The sequence below is a fragment of the Corythoichthys intestinalis genome, chromosome 16 (genome assembly GCF_030265065.1).
Source record: "Corythoichthys intestinalis isolate RoL2023-P3 chromosome 16, ASM3026506v1, whole genome shotgun sequence".
In the NCBI taxonomy this organism is placed as follows: Eukaryota; Metazoa; Chordata; class Actinopteri; order Syngnathiformes; family Syngnathidae; genus Corythoichthys; species Corythoichthys intestinalis.
In genome coordinates, this window is record NC_080410.1 from 24,767,312 (window position 1) to 24,779,316 (window position 12,005).

General features: G+C 39.2%; 1 protein-coding gene across 2 annotated transcripts in view; it reads right to left on the reverse strand.

The window, feature by feature from the left end:
* The window catches only part of tex2 (testis expressed 2), a 69,567-nt gene that overhangs the window by 28,769 nt on the left and 28,793 nt on the right, over positions 1–12,005 (reverse strand). The window lies entirely within an intron of this gene.

The window sequence follows — 12,005 nt, forward strand, 5'->3', positions numbered from 1 at the left end:
CTGAATTCTATTCAACGAGGCCTCATATTGTCATTGTGCATGTTTGTTCTTCCATGTTGCTCACCTCCCTACACAGTTTACTCTTTCATAGAGGCACTCTATAAATGGCCGTTAATGGAAGGAGGCAGGACAAATGGAATCGGCAGGATTGTCGTTTGAGGCAAAAACACGGCATAGGACGCTGCAGTTCAGTGTTGTTTTTGGCAGCCCTTTTAATTTTCGTCTTAGTCTCTTTTGGACGATAAAACCTATAACTCTATTTTAGTCATCTCAAATGTGCTTGTTTTTGTTCAGTTTTTGTTGACGAAAATTCGACTAATTTCGTCTAATTTTAGTTCACGTTTACTAAAAATGTTTTCGTCTGTAATATTAATAAATTTTACTCCAAAAATAAAGGTTTCCAACTATTTCGATTGACATACGAGCACATAGGCTACGTTCATACTACAGGTCTTAATGCACGAATCCGATTTTATCGTGTTTTTCCGACTCGAGTGAGGCATTAACTTGACGGTCTGAACGTGACAAGTCGCATAAACCTGGACCATTTCAAATCCGATCTGGGTCACTTTCGTATGTGGTTTAAATCTGATTTGGGCCACATTTTTCCAGACTGTCGCGGCGGTCTGTACTGTTCAGTCTCTCAAATTGGAATTCATGCAGCAGTTACGTCATCAAAAAGCGAGAGAGACGCCACGGTAGCGGTGCAGCTGTGCGTGCCTAGCTTGCCTTGAACACGGCTTTTTAGGAAGGGTCGGACTTGACAAGAGTCATAAAAAAAAAATAAAAATGGGTTGAGGATAAGCCTGACAATGATTGGTTTTCTCTCTGCTTTATATGAGCAATATTTCAACATTGCTTACACGGCCAAGAGTCGGGGCAAACTGCCCGTATGTGTGTGTGACATGCACGGACAGCGCGTGCCTGCTATCGATCCATATACTTTGAATATAAGCCTAGACGGGGATTATTTATGTCTGTTATTTGTGTCCTCTTTTTAAAAAGCAAAATATGATATCCCTGGAATGACGGATGACAGCCAGCATGTGTGGTCATTTGTTTTGATGCTTCTGCGCATGCGGGTCGTCTTGCTCAGCGCGTGTCGGACTGCGAATAAGTGCGCATGCGTGATACTTGAACGGTCCCAATGGATAAAGGCAGTCTGAACGGGCACGCCAAAAAAACAGATGTGGCAAAAAATCGGACTCGTGCATTAAGACCTGTAGTATGAAGGTAGCAATATTGTACCTTCTACAAGGACAGCGCTAAGTTGGTGATAATACACTCTTGGCAGGAAAACAATACATTATTTTCAATTAATTTTACCCAACTGGACTCCACAAACTGTATTTAAAAAAAATATCTATTTATAGATATACAGGACTGTCTCAGATAATTAGAATATTGTGATAAAGTTCTTTACTTTCTGTAATGCAATTAAAAAAACAAAAATGTCATACATTCTGGATTCATTACACATCAACTGAACTATTTCAGGCCTTTTATTATTTGAATATTGCTGATTTTGGCTTACAGCTTAAGAAACCTCAAAAATCCTATATCAAAAAATTAGAATACTTCCTCAGACCAAGTAAAAAAATAATTTTATAACAGCAAAACTAAATCAAACATTTGAAAATGTCCATTGATGCACTCAGTACTTGGTTGGGAATCCTTTTGCACGGATTACTGCATCAATCCGGCGTGGCATGGAGGCAATCAGCCTGTGGCATTGCTGAGGTGTTATTGATGCCCAGGATGCTTCGATAGCGGCCTTCAGCTCATTTGCATTTGTAGGTCTGGTGTCTTTCATCTTCTTCTTAACTATACCCCACAAATTCTCGATGGGGTTCAGGTCAGGGGAATTAGCAGGCCAATCAAGGACAGTGATGCCATGGTCAGTGCACCAGTTACTGGTGGTTTTGGCACTGTGGGCAGGTGCCAGATCATGCTGGAAAATGAAATCCTCATCTCCATAGAGCTTTTCAGCAGATGGAAGCATGTAGTGCTCTAAAATCTCTTGGTACACAGTTGCATTTACTCTGGACTTGATGAAACACAGTGGACCAACACCAGCAGCTGACATGGCTCCCCAAACCATTGCTGACTGTGGGAACTTCACACTGGATTTCAAGCAACTTGGATTTTGCTCCTCTCCAGCCTTTCTCCAGACTCTGGCGCCTTGACTTCCAAATGAAATGCAAAACTTGCTTTCGTCTGAAAAGAGGACTTCGGACCACTCTGCAACTGTCCAGTGCTTCTTCTCCATAGCCCAAGTCAGACGCTTCTTCCGTTGTCTTGAGTTCAGAAGTGGCTTGACCATGGGAATACGGCTATTGTAGCCCATTTCCCGGACACGTCTGTGAACTGTGGCTTTTGATACCTGGACTCCAGCTTCAGCCCACTGTCTTTGAAGCTCCCCCAAATTCTGGAAGCGGCTCTTCTTCACAATTTTGTTAAGGCTGCGGTCATCTCTCTTGGTTGTGCAGCGTTTCCGGCAACATTTTTCCCTTCCAACAGACTTTTTGTGGATATGCTTTGAAACTGCACTCTGTGAACAGCCTGCTCTTTGAGAAATTTCTTTTTGTGTCTTACCCTCCTGATGGAGGGTATCAATGATGGTCCTCTGGACAGCAGTCAGATCAGCAGTCTTCCCCATACTTGTGATTTAGTTTACTGAACCAAGCTGAGTGTTTTTAAGGCTCAGGAAACCCTCGCAGGTGTTTCGAGTTAATTAGATGATTCAGGTGATCAGTTGAATAGCCTACTTGTATACTTTTTCATGATATTCTAATATTTTGAGATAGGATTTTTGAGTTTTCTTAAGCTGTAAGCCAAATTCAGCAATATTAAAATAATAAAAGGCTTGAAATAGTTCAGTTGATGTGTAATGAATCCAGAATGTATGACATTTTTGTTTTTTTAATTGCATTACAGAAAGTAAAGAACTTTATCACAATATTCTAATTATCTGAGACAGTCCTGTATGGCGGAAAACACTCAGGTGACTTGAAGTTCCGCTCTGAGACCCCCAATTTAGCCAACTTTCAAAATTGTCCGATGTACATATGATACATCATTGGAAAGCTTAAAATCTCAATTTTCTGGAGGAAGAAAAATTTTGAACAGGAGGGCATATTAAAAAAAAAAAAAAAAAGTTTTTAAACAGCAAAACCCTATCTGGAGGCGAGAGAACGCGAGAGCAGAATTACAGACGCCACGATTTTAAAGAGATATCATCACGTACTTAGCTCTTTTCGATCCCAAAACTCCATGTAGCATGTACCACCGAGTGTCAAGACACGGCTGTGAATGGCTACAGCCGAATTTTGGGGGGATTTTATGGGTGAAACATGGTAATATAACAAGGGTCGCGATGCAGAAATCTCAGACATCAAGCAATGGTCGAGATTTTCTTTTTCATATATTTACCCTTTTAAACGTTTTTTTTTTTCAAATTTTTTTTTTGTTTGGATCGATGATCATCTAACGTATCGGAGAAAATGCGACAGTGTCAAAAAAAAAAATACAATTAAGCGATAGTTATGAGGTAGATATCTGACTTTTTTACAGAAGCCATTTTTTTCATTGTGACATAATTTGTTTAAAAGTTTAAAATACGTGGATGAATAATTTTTTAAAGTCGTTTTCAAACGAAATATGAGACATCAATTAATGATTCCAAGCTAAAAACGACAGACATCTTGAATAATAAATATATTTAATTACCTTCGTTTTATGGCTGGGTTAAAACAAAAGTGGTTGCGCGACGTCTCTAAATGGGGGTTTTCAGGGTAAAACGGACAAATTAAAAATAATTCAGGGGCTTAATGTGCCATGAATCTGCTATGGCAGCATATAGACATGTTGTTCTATCAAACACAACAGTTTTTTTGGCTTAAAATACAGTTTATTTTAAAGAGGGTTGCAAGAGCAGAAACTGCTTTTTCCGTCTTGTCTGTGTTTTCTGCCATATCAGAGTTTAAGAGGACGCTTGCTGTTAGCATTAGCCTAATTCTAAAGGGAATGCTATGCTAACGCTACAAGTTACATTGAGTGTGTGATTATCCCTCAGCATGGACCTTAAAGGCCAAAACAACAATGCATATTCTCTCTGGCTAAGATATGAAAGCAAATCTTACTCTATGTGCAAGCCTACATGGAGACTAAAGACGTGGCACTGGTGAGTCGGGGGAGGGGGGCGCAGCATATCACATGAGTGACGCAAACAGACACTGCTATGATGCAGGCTAACTACATATTAAAATGTCTCACATTTTGAACATGTGACAAAAACTATTGCACATTTTTTGTATCGTTCTCGTCTCGTCAGACGAAAACTGCCATTCATCTCGTTATGTTTTAGTCTCCCAAAATACGTTTTTAGCTCGTTATCGTCTCGTCATCATCATGAAAAAAATGTTAGTTGATGAAATATTTTCATTATAGTCATCATTGACAAAAACAACACTGCTGCAGTTGGAATTCATTGTTTTATTTTGCATTTCACTTTTAATGAAGAAAATAAATAGAAAGTAGAGATGCAAGGAACGAAAATATAAACCAAGAGCCATGAGGTGAAAAAGAAGACAAGGAGGAAAAATAGAGTCCTGCCGCAGAGACAAGAATTCGTTGAACAGTTAAAGCAAGTGAACTGCCACTTTAATCAGAATGCACAAACAGTAAACACTGTTCATCATGTGCAGCATTCAACCAAGGAATAAAAGATATGTCGCGCTACAGTCTGTACACAACAATAGGAAATGCGGAAAAAAATATATATAAACGTTGAAGGGACTAGTGTATATATTACGTAGTCAAACAACTGTCAAATCTTTTTAATGTACATAAACTATGAACAGTTTTCTAATAAAAATCAACATTCATTTGTTACTAATGACTGTATAGTGAATTACGTTTCATTGTACTGAAGACTTGACAACTGAAATGAAATATACTCTACAACATGATTAAAGTTTCAGGTAAGGTCCTTTTTCTGGCTTGATTCTCACATTATAGAAGAACTAATGGCTATTTGGGGCAATGGCATTCATTAAAAACTTGCTGATCAAACTATGCCTAGGAGCTACAGCCCTCTTAAAATACATCTTTCCACGGGTATTTATGTTTTATGCCATTGGCTTTGTGTGATAACAAACGGTGAAACAGTCGGCCGACTGTTCTTGCAGCAGCAGTTACGAAACCCTATCTAATTTTAACCTGACATGCTAGTAATTCTGTAAATTAAACGTAAACAAATCCATTCTCTGGGGCTAAACAATTAAGCCCTTCACTGCCATTGACGGCAATAGACGACCAATCCATTTTGACTGGGATGGTTGGCAATGATCGTTACCAGCCCCGCCCAAGCTAAATGGATTGGATGTCAATTGCCATCAATGACAGTTAAAAGGAGATTAAAAAACGTCAAAACATCACCGCGCTCAAGGACGTTGATCTGTTAGTTGCTAAGGCAACCGCGATGAGCTCATTGTGCTCAGCGCTTATCCTCCCTGCCTTCTTTTTAACCAAAATGGAGAAGGTGACATTTTGCGTTTTGTGAAGGTCTCAAAGGACATCAAGTAACTTTGCACCACTGCACACCAAACTTATGAACACAACAAAACACGAGTAATGTACATCAAAAGAATAAAATCTGTAGGGTTCTACTAATCTGTGTGAAGCATGACGCTGGTGGTGAGTCAGCGTCACTCGGCAGTAAAGATGAACAGAGAGTAATATTACCAAACCAGAAAGAGTCATATTTCTTTATCTGTGAGGTATTTTTAAACAGCAATACAGTCATTTGCTAGCACCTTTTGTTTAGACAGAAAACAATGAGTACATGTGACTAAAGGTCAAGTGTGTATGCTTAACTTCCAGTTTGACCAAAAGGGAAAACACCGGTCTTTGTCGCTGTTTGTCTGCTTGAACACTTGAAAAAGTGCCAGATTTTTTAATGTCGTTTGAGCTCGATGATTATTGCATTTTTTTAAAAAATGTTTTTTTATGTTGTACTTTAAAGGTAGTTAATAACAAATAGATTATACGTATGGTGGTCAATATACAGTGGGGCAAATAAGTATTTAGTCAACCATCAATTGTGTAAGTTCTCCTACTTAAAAAGATTAGAGAGGCCTGTAATTGTCAACATGGGTAAACCTCACACATGAGAGACAGAATGTGGGGGGAAAAAAGAAAATCACATTGTTTGATTTTTAAATAATTTATTTCCAAATTAGAGTGGAAAATAAGTATTTGGTCACCTACAAACAAGCAAGATTTCTGGCTGTCAAAGAGGTCTAACTTCTTGTAACGAGGTCTAATGAGGCTCCACTTGTTACCTGTATTAATGGCACCTGTTTTAACTCATTTTCGGTATAAAATACACCTGTCCACAATCTCAGTCAGTCACACTCCAAACTCCACTATGGCCAAGACCAAAGAGCTGTCGAAGGACACCAGAGACAAAATTGTAGACCTGCACCAGGCTGGGAAGACTGAATCTGCAATAGGTAAAACGCTTGGTGTAAAGAAATCAACTGTGGGAGCAATTATTAGAAAATGGAAGACATGCAAGACCACTGGTAATCTCCCTCGATTGCCGGACGTGTCCCCCTGCTGAAGAAAGTACACGTCCAGGCCCGTCTGCGGTTCGCTAGAGAGCATTTGGATGATCCAGAAAAGGACTGGGGGAATGTGTTATGGTCAGATGAAACCAAAATAGAACTTTTTGGTAGAAACACAGGTTCTCGTGTTTGGAGGAGAAAAAATACTGAATTGCACCTGAAGAACACCATACCCACTGTGAAACACGGGGGTGGAAACATTATGCTTTGGGGCTATTTTCTGCAAAGGGACCAGGACGACTGATCTGTGTAAAGGAAAGAATGAATGGGGCCATGTATCGAGAGATTTTGAGTGAAAATCTCCTTCCATCAGCAAGGGCATTGAAGATGAGACGTGGCTGGGTCTTTCAGCATGACAATGATCCCAAACACACAGCCAGGGCAACAAAGGGGTGGCTTCGTAAGAAGCATTTCAAGGTCCTGGAGTGGCCTAGCCAGTCTCCAGATCTCAACCCCATAGAAAATCTGTGGAGGGAGTTGGAAGTCAGTGTTGCCCAAAGACAGCCCCAAAACATCACTGCTCTACAGGAGATTTGCATGGAGGAATGGGCCAAAATACCAGCAACAGTGTGTGAAAAGCTTGTGAAGAGTTACAGATAAAGTTTGGCCTCCGTTATTGCCAACAAAGGGTGCATAACAAAGTACTGAGATTAACTTTTGGTATTGACCAAATACTTATTTTCCACCATTATTTGCAAATAAATTCTTTAAAAATCAAACAATGTGATTTTCTGTTTTTTGTTTTTTCACATTTTGTCTGTCATGGTTGAGGTTTACCCATGTTGACAATTACAGGCCTCTCTAATATTTTCAAGTGGGCGAACTTGCACAATTAGTGGTTGACTAAATACTTATTTGCCCCACTGTATATGTACAGTATATATTAATTTTAATGGTGTTGGTTCGTCTCGATCTCAACAACCAAAAGTTTTAGTCTCGGCTAAGTCATGGTCTTGGATAGTGTGGTCTTTAAAAGCACAAATTATGAATAGCGATAATGTTGCCCAAATGCAAAGTTTATTCGTTTTTCTTTCCAAGGTCAATGTAGCCGCATCCTTCTGTTCAGTCCACAAACTAAAATGCATAAATACAGCAATGACGCACTTTCATTTCACCTTGACAGACTGTGCGCATTAGTCAGTGACTTTCTTTACTAAGTTATGGAGATCGACCAATATGGGTTTTTAGGACCGATACTGCCTAATGGTAGTTAGAGGAGCCGATAACCAATTTTTGGAGCATATATTCTTTTGCAGTAAAAGTGTAAAAATTGGAATAAAAAATGCATAATGCAAACACTGAACTTCATTGAAATGCCTAAAGCATGTTTATTGAATCACACAAATACAAAATAATAGCTAGGGGGTGGCGTGGTTCAGTGGTAGACAATGTTCCCTCTAAGTTTTCATGTGTCTGAGCAGACACACAAGCTCCCTGAGCAAACTGAGGACCACTGTGAGCAACATCAGATGTGTATGCTGTGGTCACACACCAGTATCATGCCTGTTCAAAACCTTGGATCATAGCAAGTTACATGGCTTGTTAAAAGAATGAAAATACAGCGGCAATTTGCATTAGTTTACTTTAAATATAATTGATTTGGCCCACTTACACTGAAAAAGACAAAAGTCTCATTGTTCATGAGATGTGTACTATGTTATATGTGAGAGACCTGCTGTAACCATGGGAAGAGTCCTGCTTTGGCCCAGAAAAGGTCCAATTGTGGCATAGGTGAGTTAATAAACAAAACATAATGAACAACCACAGTGGGAGTATATCAAAATCCCACATTAAAACTGTTCTGACAATAAGGACACTCAAGATTCCTATTCTCCTTGTCTTAAGCAGCTATACAGAACAGGTTAAAAAAAAAAAACGCTTCTATTTGCACATACTGCACTCTGACAGCCATTCCATCTCAAAAGAACCTCATTTCATTTTTAGTTTGGCTTGATGAGTGTAGCATCGCTGCCCATTCCTTTCGCCATGATTAACGTTGCTGCACTGTTGTTGGCTATCTAACCTGCAAGGCACTTATGGGCTGCGTAGCAAGAGTGAAGTGAACTGTGTCACATTATTGGCTTGACACCTGTTGCTCATTGAGTTACGTTACAAAATGGTACAGACAACAATTTTGTTGGTGTAATTAACTAGATTATATCAATTCTAAAATTAGACATTACCGTATTGGCCCGAATATAAGATGGTGTTTTATGCATTGAAATAAGACTGAAAAAGAGGGGGTCGTCTTATATTCTCGGTCTAGACATTATATCCATTCAAGACGCTAGATGGCGCCAGATATAATTGAAGCGATGTTCTGTTATGACAGATCTCAGCTACTCTTTTTAGTTTAACCATTTTGCATTATTTTATTGTTTTTCCTTATTCAGATTTGTTTCAAGACTACAGTTACAGTTAGACTTCACTTTGATGGTTAATGCAGTTATTGCAATTTTGTTGTTTTGTCACAATAGATTGGTTTATTTACATTTCAAAAACCGGAAGCCATTCATTTACGAATGTGATTGCACTTTAGTTTACATATTTAAATATTCAGATATTAGGATTTGAATGAGGCAAAAGAACATGTTTTTTCTCTCAAATATATTGTTATAATCATTTGTTTCGGATGTACTGTAATTATTTTCTGTATAAAAATTAATTTGGTGTTCAAAAAGTCTTTTTTCAAACTTGAGTCTTGAAAAAGAGGGGGTCGTCTTATAATCAGGGCGGTCTTATATTCGGGCCAATACGGTAATTAATACTGTCGCGCTTGCAAAAATTGGCAGCGCAATGTTGCTTCCAGGATTCTAGCTCACTTTACACTCTTTATTTTTCTCCGCACCCCCCCACACAACTAGTGGTGTGACAAAATATCGAAATGGTCATATATTGTGATACTTTGTATCCTAAAAGGTTATCGATATGCTCCTGCCAAGAATCGAGATATCGTGTTAAAAATGTGTCAACGTTTAATAATTAAAAAAAAGAAAAAAAAAAAGGAACCAACAAGTTGCTATCATAATCTTCCACCATAATAGTGTCTCAGTTAACTCTAAGGCTGCCGTTAACGGTGCTCGACGCTCAGTCCATTTAGGCTGGGGACGTTTGTTCATTCGAGAGCCAACCAGAGCATTCGCAGACATTCTGTCCGATTTTCGGGGCATTTACAGGTCACTTGCTGTTCGTTTACAGGTCATTTCCTGTTAAGTTTGAGTCCTTGCCTATTCATTTGGGTGATTCTCAGGTCACTTCCTGTTCTGTAACTCCAAATAAACAGGAAGTGACCCATAAAATACCCCAAAATCAACAGGTAAATGACCTTAAATGGCCCAAAATGACCTCATTGCCTGACATAGGCTGCCACTGACAGCCATAGACATAGATGTCTACTAGTGTTAAACTCATTCCAATTCACAGCAGAAGCTTGTTTTTGTGATTATTAGTTGTTTGTAGAATATCCTAGAATGATTTCCTGACCAATGTACTGAAATTCGTTGTATCACCATATCGTCAGGTCATCATTATCGTGAGCTTTGTATCACAAATCGTATCGTGTGGTACCAAGAGGTTCCCACTCCTACTCACAACTGCATACAATCGTAGTGTAGTAACGCACCAATGGGAGCGTCGCCTTGCTGTATCGGACGCACCAATAGGAGTGTCGTGCTGCGGCGCCGTGACAATACAATACGTTTCTGTTGAATTTTACTGCGTGCGCTGCATTGATTTTCTTGTGTGAAAGCAGGGCGCTATTGCTCACGCGTGCAGCCTAGAGGAAAAATTGGTGGTAGAGTAGTCATTTTTTATATAGATTTATTCATATTTGCCAGTTGGATTAAAAAAAAAAAAGGCCAATACCGTTATACGTCAAATTTCCAAATATCGTGCCGATAATCGAGGACAATATGCCAAGCAATTTGACCAAAATAACAAATAACAACAAAAACGACAGTCATTGGACAGAGGGACAGTTTTAATTTTCAGCTCATTCACTATAGTGTGGGGGTAATTTTTTACTGAGCAACTTGGTATGCCACCTTATATAAAGCTAACAGTGATTGCTGGTTTACTGATGTAACACAAAGCGAGACGATTGTTGGTGATATTCGGCATATTTTCGCCGAAAAAAAAAAATCAAGCGGCTTATTAATGTAATTGGGGTTTAATGTCTTTAAGTGACATCTTAATTGATTTGGCTTCCTGTTGTCTGCTGCCAACATTTTTAGACACAGTAAATAGACTGGTCTTTCCACTGTATTAAAAGTCACAGTCAAATGCTACACACGCTTCGACATATTTCCTTGTCTCAGCTCTTTATATCTCCAGTGCTCTTTGCTGTATGCTCTTGTTTGGTTAAAAAATACTGCACACACTATGAAAATGAAAGCGCCACTGCCATCCACTGAGTGGATGTGCAATTACACATGATTCTATTGCGGCAAAAAACTATGTTCCCCGAGGTCACATGCGCCACCCCCGGCAGCGCTCTGCACCCCCCTGAGGGACCCGCCCCACTATTTGAGAAGTACTGATCTATACTAAGTTATTTAACTTAATGGCTGTCATTGAGTGACACCGAGTGGAGGACTCTAAGGTATTGCAGTGAAACGTTGAAAAATGCCAATCAAGTTGGGATACAAAGGACTTATTGTGACACATGACATTCAACCTTCTCCAGTGGATCACGGCACCTTCACGTGAGATGCTGATCTCATTCTTTAACGCACAGAAGAAGACATTGGATATATTAGAAGCTTATAATATATTAACTCATTATAGGGCACTCTCCTAACTCCCTGGTTGCCATTGACGGTGCTAGACGTCCGATCCATTTTGACTGGGTGAGTCAAAAGGGAAAGGACATTTTACAGGGTTTCTACACGTACCAGCAAATATCATTTAATGTTTTTAATGCCACTTTAAACAAATATCATATCCATGCCCAACAGATAGTTTCTCAAACACAAATTGTAAGTAGAGTTTTTTTTTTAAACCGATGTCCCAATATTGTCCAACTCCAAAAATCCGATACCGATATACACGGTCGTGGACTTAACATATTATGGCTAATTGGGGTGCCCCACTGGATACTTTGATAATAACAACTTCAAAGTTTGCCCATAAGCATTCTGTGAAAAATAAGAGAACAACTTCAACCTAAGTTATGGGGAAAAAAACTGCCCATATTGTACCACTATACTTTGGTTGAAATCAAAATAGTGCAACGATCAGTTTTTTGAGTCAAGTGCATGTGCAAAGTGCCAATGAGGCACTGCCATATCACAAATGGCTCACACAGTGCTTCTGGCTCAAAATAACAACAAAGGCACACAGGGAATGAGGTACACTACAGTGAAGGAGGTATATAAT